The sequence below is a fragment of the Branchiostoma lanceolatum genome, chromosome 7, assembly GCF_035083965.1.
Source record: "Branchiostoma lanceolatum isolate klBraLanc5 chromosome 7, klBraLanc5.hap2, whole genome shotgun sequence".
NCBI lineage: Eukaryota > Metazoa > Chordata > Leptocardii > Amphioxiformes > Branchiostomatidae > Branchiostoma > Branchiostoma lanceolatum.
This window is the reverse complement of record NC_089728.1, coordinates 11,166,369-11,172,406: the sequence shown is the minus strand read 5'-3', so window position 1 is coordinate 11,172,406 and position 6,038 is coordinate 11,166,369. Positions and strand designations below refer to the sequence as shown.

The 6,038-nt window shown below is 39.9% G+C and overlaps 1 long non-coding RNA gene across 1 annotated transcript; it reads right to left on the bottom strand.

The window, feature by feature from the left end:
- Window positions 1-752: 752 nt before the first annotated feature.
- LOC136439253 (uncharacterized) lies at window positions 753-2,374 on the bottom strand. The gene is made up of 2 exons (XR_010756507.1): window positions 2,216-2,374; window positions 753-1,000 (listed from the first exon to the last, which is right to left on the bottom strand). It is a non-coding gene; the product is annotated as an uncharacterized lncRNA (long non-coding RNA).
- Window positions 2,375-6,038: the final 3,664 nt, after the last annotated feature.

Sequence of the window (6,038 nt, the reverse complement as noted above, 5' to 3'; positions counted from 1 at the left end):
TTTATATTTGTGTCCTTCCACCATCTAGTTTGTTGGAGGACCATTGACATTATGGATAATTCTATGTGTTGAAGATGTATGTAACTTAAATTAATCTTGATGTCTTTCATTATTCTAACATTGTAAGTCATGATCAATATCGATGATTATTGACAAAGTAAATGTTGTCAACTAAGTTTATGTTCGATTAATTTATATTATTGAAATGCTTTTTCCTGTATGTCACACATGGCCAACCAAATTAACAGGCATGGCTAAACATAGGGCAATACAAGTGCCTCTTTTAATTAGATAAGTGACGTGGAACTGTGGAACTGTGCTACGTACTTGAAAATGTTGCATTGACTTTGAGCAATCTGTGATGTATATAAGGTATGTTGTCAAAGTTAGTGTTGTGCTTTCTTCTGAAATACCGGCAGTCTGTAAGTTTTGTGGAAGTTGTGGAGAAGTTTGAACCGTTTGTAGTTGTTCTATCAGAGTTTTTATTGCTCAAGATAAAGTTTATAGATTCCTGAATAAACTGCCGTTTTAGACATTTTTGCGTACTGTTTACTATCAGAGCACTCAAGATTAACATCATTTGCCGAATGTATGAGGTCGTGGAACTCTAGTAATTTGGATGTTTTGCTGAATGAGGCTCTACAAAACCTGCTTGATTGTCCTATTCTCACAGAGTTCACGGACGGCTAGAAGATAGAGGTTGCTGAAACATGACGGTGAAAGAAGCTGAATTAATGATGTACACAGAGGTGTATGTTGTATCTCGGTGGTGTCACAACAAAACAACGAAACTCCGTCGGACACAAACCTCCGTGAAGTGTTTGTCGTGTGGGCTGATGTGTTTGGTACCCTCTTTACCAGGAATAACAATTTCTTTAAAACCTGTTTCCTTTCCGACCACCTTGCGGTTCGCACCGAAAACGTTCTGCCTTGATCGAAAGTCAAGTCGTCATAAGCTTCGACGTTTGGTCCAAGTTATAGCAGAGAAAGAATGATTCACCTGCAAAATAACCGATACATAGTCACGGCAAAGCATTCAATGAAGTTTTCAAGGCGGTACCATGTTATTAATATAACGTTGGGTAATCTAAATTCGGGATTTTTCCGATAATGGTTGACTGAAATCAATCTAGCAGAGCAATAAAACATCCTTTTTTTCTATTATTCTGTCAGTATCATGTACTATCTTTGCACTAATCATATATATGGTAGATTTTGTCTCTAGTCGTGCTGACACCATAATATTTCAACTTAAAACTACCGTCCGCCGCACGCAGAATGACAGTGCTGTCGGACAGGGGGGGCACATTAATTCGGGAGAGAAGATTCGTCTTGAATATCTTACCGCTAATCACATTTTATACAGCAGCTATTCGTTCCATCCTTAGCTTGAGGAGAGTGCTATGGATATAGACGTGTCCAAGTAAAAAAAAATACACGAAAAAACGGCCGTACCGCACACATCAGGCCAGTTCGGGAACAAGCCGTGTGTTGAGTCGGTAGAACTTCACTCAAAGTCGGCCCATCGTCATCATCGGGCAACGTGTAACGTTACATTATTCATGGCAAGTTAGCTGGATGCCGTAGCAATGGTAATACTACTATGTCCATGTGTTCCTTGTTGTGTTAGGAGCAAACTTTGAGGAAAATATCTTCCTCAGTCCACTATCACACGCAGCATTTAGACAAAAAAGTGTTCCTCACAAACCTTTGTCGTCTGCTTGACAACAGGATTCTGGTTAACAATATGGCGGCGGGAAAATACACGTGCCGTAGGTTGTAGCAACAGAGAGGAGTTTTGATGATTAATCACACTTAGAATCCAGTTGTAGGTTAGCAAAAGAGATTGTAATAAGTTGTCTTGTAAATAATTGTGTTTAGCAGGAAGCGGATGTGACATTTTTCTTATAAACCAGCCGACAACCATGTTGTGTACTTCTCCCACGAAGCCCTCAGACTGTGACAATAAGGGACGGAGAGTTTTTGACCTCGTCGCCTTATAATCCATGCTTATCGAAGCTTTTCAGACAGTGTTCTGAATACGTAAGTCTGTCAGGTTTGCATTTCTAGCGGTATTACTGATGTTGCATCTAGCACATATCCCTAAATACCCCGTTTTCGAAAAATCCCGACTTTAAGTACCCCACGAATTTAGGTTACCCAACGTTAATATTATTAATATAATATTATTAACGTTTCTTATCTGCTGGCCTACCTCTTCCCGGCATAAAGATGGTTCGACAAAACCTCTTCTGTGTACGTCGCCGACGTCATTTCTAAGGCGACAGTTTGTGTACCTTCAAACTTCTAATGTAACCGTTACATTCGATTCGAAGTTCGAATGTACACAAATTGTCACCTTGGAGATAACGACGGCGACGTCACAAGTCAGACGTTCTATATTGACGTCTCCACGTTCGATGTTTCCGTCTGTTTAGATGTGTCCCTTCGTAACAGCAGCTGTCATCTTCGAAAAACGGTTCTCAGACAAGACTATGTTTTGAAAATAAGGTTTGAGAAGCTATCGTACCTTATACGTGATGACGTGGCTGAACATTATGCGGCATAGGTTCTGTAGCCGCACTTTTTAACTTCAGTTGTGATCAGCCGAAGTTTCAAGGGTTTTTTGTTGACCTTGATCAAGTGCGTTTCAAAGACCTTCTATTTTCTAATGTTGTGTCATTTACGGCGGGCTATTATAGACCTCGTAGAAGTTATGTTGTTTCTGCGTTAGGCCGATTATAGCATGATTCCAAATGTTAAAACAAGAGTCCGTAGGACACAGACAGTGAAATGTTTATCGTGTGGGCTAAGGTGTTTGATACCAGGAATAACAATTTCTTTAAAACATGTTTCCATTTATGTTCACGTAGCTGTTTATTATTACTCGAAGAAGTAACGAAGGCAGTGGCCTAACCTGCTTGAAGAGTAGCTAATTAGATTCTATATTAGGCTGAGGCTCTACAAAACCTGCTTATCTTGTCCTCGCGAAGTTTCCAATGCTGCAGTTAGCGGACTAGAAGATACATCGACGTGTATGTTGTATCTAGGGGGTGTAACAACAACAAAACAACAAAAGTCCTTGGGACGTCCGTGAAGTAGTTATAATGCTTGCCGTGTGGGCTAAGGTGTTTGCTACCCTCTTTACCAGGAATAATAATTTCTTTAAAACTTGTTAGCCTGTAGACGTTTGTTTCCCACCACCTTACTCAAGGTTCGCCCTGAAAACGTATGTTCTGTTAAATCGTTTTAAGCTTCCACGTTTGGTCCAAGTTATAGCAGAGAAAGAAAAATTCATCTGCAAAATACAAAGACCGTCATGTTCAGACTTCAATCAAATCGCTTGAGTCAAGTGACAAGTTTTGGATTTTTCCGTACAAATTTGATATGTTTTTGTTGTAGTAAAGCGCAAGCTTTCTTGTAGATGTAATTTTTTCACATTCTTGAATTTGTAACTTTTGTGCCATTTGCATGCAATTGACGGTAGAATCTAGTAGAGTAAACAAAGACCGACGCCAGCATGGGTCCATTTTGTGAAACAAAGGCTGCCATGTTTCCACCAAATCACCTGAATTAAGAGTTAGATTTTCCGTAGAAACTTTATGTCTTTTGTTCTACATAGTAGTAAAGATATAGCGTAAAGTTTCTTGTAAACATGCTGTACATTTTTCACATCTCTCAAGCTCAAGATGGGGGAGGGGGCAGTGTGCCTGTGGCAAAACAAGTTTGCGTTGAGATGAGTTAGCGCTCAGAAGGTCGACGTAAAAAAACGCGTAGTACTACATAAAATCGACGCGAACATAGATATACTTACAGCAACCGATACGTAGTCACATACCGCAAAGCATTTAGTGAAGAGCTTTCATGACGGCATCATTTTTTTCTTATCAAAGTTAGCCTACCTCTTCCCATAAAGATGGTTCTATGAAACATGAAAATGACATTGCAACTGTACATGTGCATGTCGCCGGCGCCACATTTCCAAGGCAACGCACAGTTTGTTTACGTTCGAACTTCGAATGTAACGGTTAGATTCGAAGTTCAAACATAAACAAACTGTTGACTTGGAAATGCCGTCAGTTACGTCACAAGTCAGACGTTCTGTTGACGTTTCCACGTTCGATCTTTGCTTCTGTTTACTGTTCGAAAGTCTTCGAGGTGGACAGATGTGTCTCTTCGTAAAGCAGCTTTCAACGTCTACGAAAAATGGTTCTCAGACAAGACTATGTTTCGGGAATAAGGTTGGAGGAGCTATTTTACCTCATACGTGATGACTTGGCTGAACATTATGCGCCAAAGGTTATGTAACCGCACTTTTCAACATCAGTTGTGATCATTCGAAGATTCAATTCTCCTGGTTGACCTTGACCAAGTACTAGTGTGTTTCCAAGGCCTTCTCATGTTGTGTCATTTACGGCGAGTTATTATAGACTTTGTAGACGTTATGTTGTTTCTGCGTTAAGCCGATTATAGCATGATTCCAAATGTTAAAACAAGTGTCCGAAGGACACAGATCTCCGTGAAATGTTGATCTAAATAGCTAGAGCCTATCTAAATAGCTAGAGCCGAGTGTTATATTTTTCCGTACAAATTTGATATGAATGATGTTGTTGTAGTAAAGCGTAAACTTTCTTGTAAACGCGTTTTAATTTTTCACACTCTTGAATCTGTAACTTTTTTGGCATTTTCGTGCGATTGACGGTAGAGTAAGCAAAGACCGAGTCACCGACGCCATTTTTGGCTTGGGTAGATGTTGTAAAACAAAGGCTGCCATGTTTCCACCAAAGTCCCTGAATTAAGAGTTAGCTTTTCGGTAGAAACTTCATGTTTTTTGTTCAAGTATAGCGTAAAGTTTCTTGTTAACATGTTGTAAATGTTTCACATCCTAGAATTCGCTTTCCGTGCAACGGTAAATAAGGATGCAATTTTTCCGCTTGGTCGGGTAGATTTTCTTTAAAAATGTATGTCAAATGTTTGTATGATTTGTTACCGGTGAGTTGTTGCACGATTTTTCACAAGATATTCATTTCATTCTTGAAGAAGAAGTGTGTCTTGTCATTACTAATACTAGTACGTGTTTATTGTGACAGTGAATGTAACATGTAACTATTTATATCTGAAGTACATAATGTTTAGCGCCGACGGAAGCTCAAGGTGGGGGAGGGGGCAGTGTGCCTGTGGCAAAACAAGTTTGCGTTGAGATGAGTTAGCGCTCAGAAGGTCGACGTAAAAAAAACGCGTAGTACTACATAAATCGACGCGAACATAGATATACTTACAGCAACCGATACGTAGTCACATACGGCAAAGCATTAAGTGAAGAGCTTTCATAACGGCATCATTTTTTTCTTATCAAAATTAGCCTACCTCTTCCCATAAAGATGGTTCTACGAAACATGAAAATGACATTGCAACTGTACATGTGCATGTCGCCGGCGCCACATTTCCAAGGCAACGCACAGTTTGTTTACGTTCGAACTTCGAATGTAACGGTTAGATTCGAAGTTCAAACATAAACAAACTGTTGACTTGGAAATGCCGTCAGTTACGTCACAAGTCAGACGTTCTGTTGACGTTTCCACGTTCGATCTTTGCTTCTGTTTACTGTTCGAAAGTCTTCGAGGTGGACAGATGTGTCTCTTCGTAAAGCAGCTTTCAACGTCTACGAAAAATGGTTCTCAGACAAGACTATGTTTCGGGAATAAGGTTGGAGGAGCTATTTTACCTCATACGTGATGACTTGGCTGAACATTATGCGCCAAAGGTTATGTAACCGCACTTTTCAACATCAGTTGTGATCATTCGAAGATTCAATTCTCCTGGTTGACCTTGACCAAGTACTAGTGTGTTTCCAAGGCCTTCTCATGTTGTGTCATTTACGGCGGGTTATTATAGACTTTGTAGACGTTATGTTGTTTCTGCGTTAAGCCGATTATAGCATGATTCCAAATGTTAAAACAAGTGTCCGAAGGACACAGATCTCCGTGAAATGTTGATCTAAATAGCTAGAGCCTATCTAAATAGCTAGAGCCGAGTGT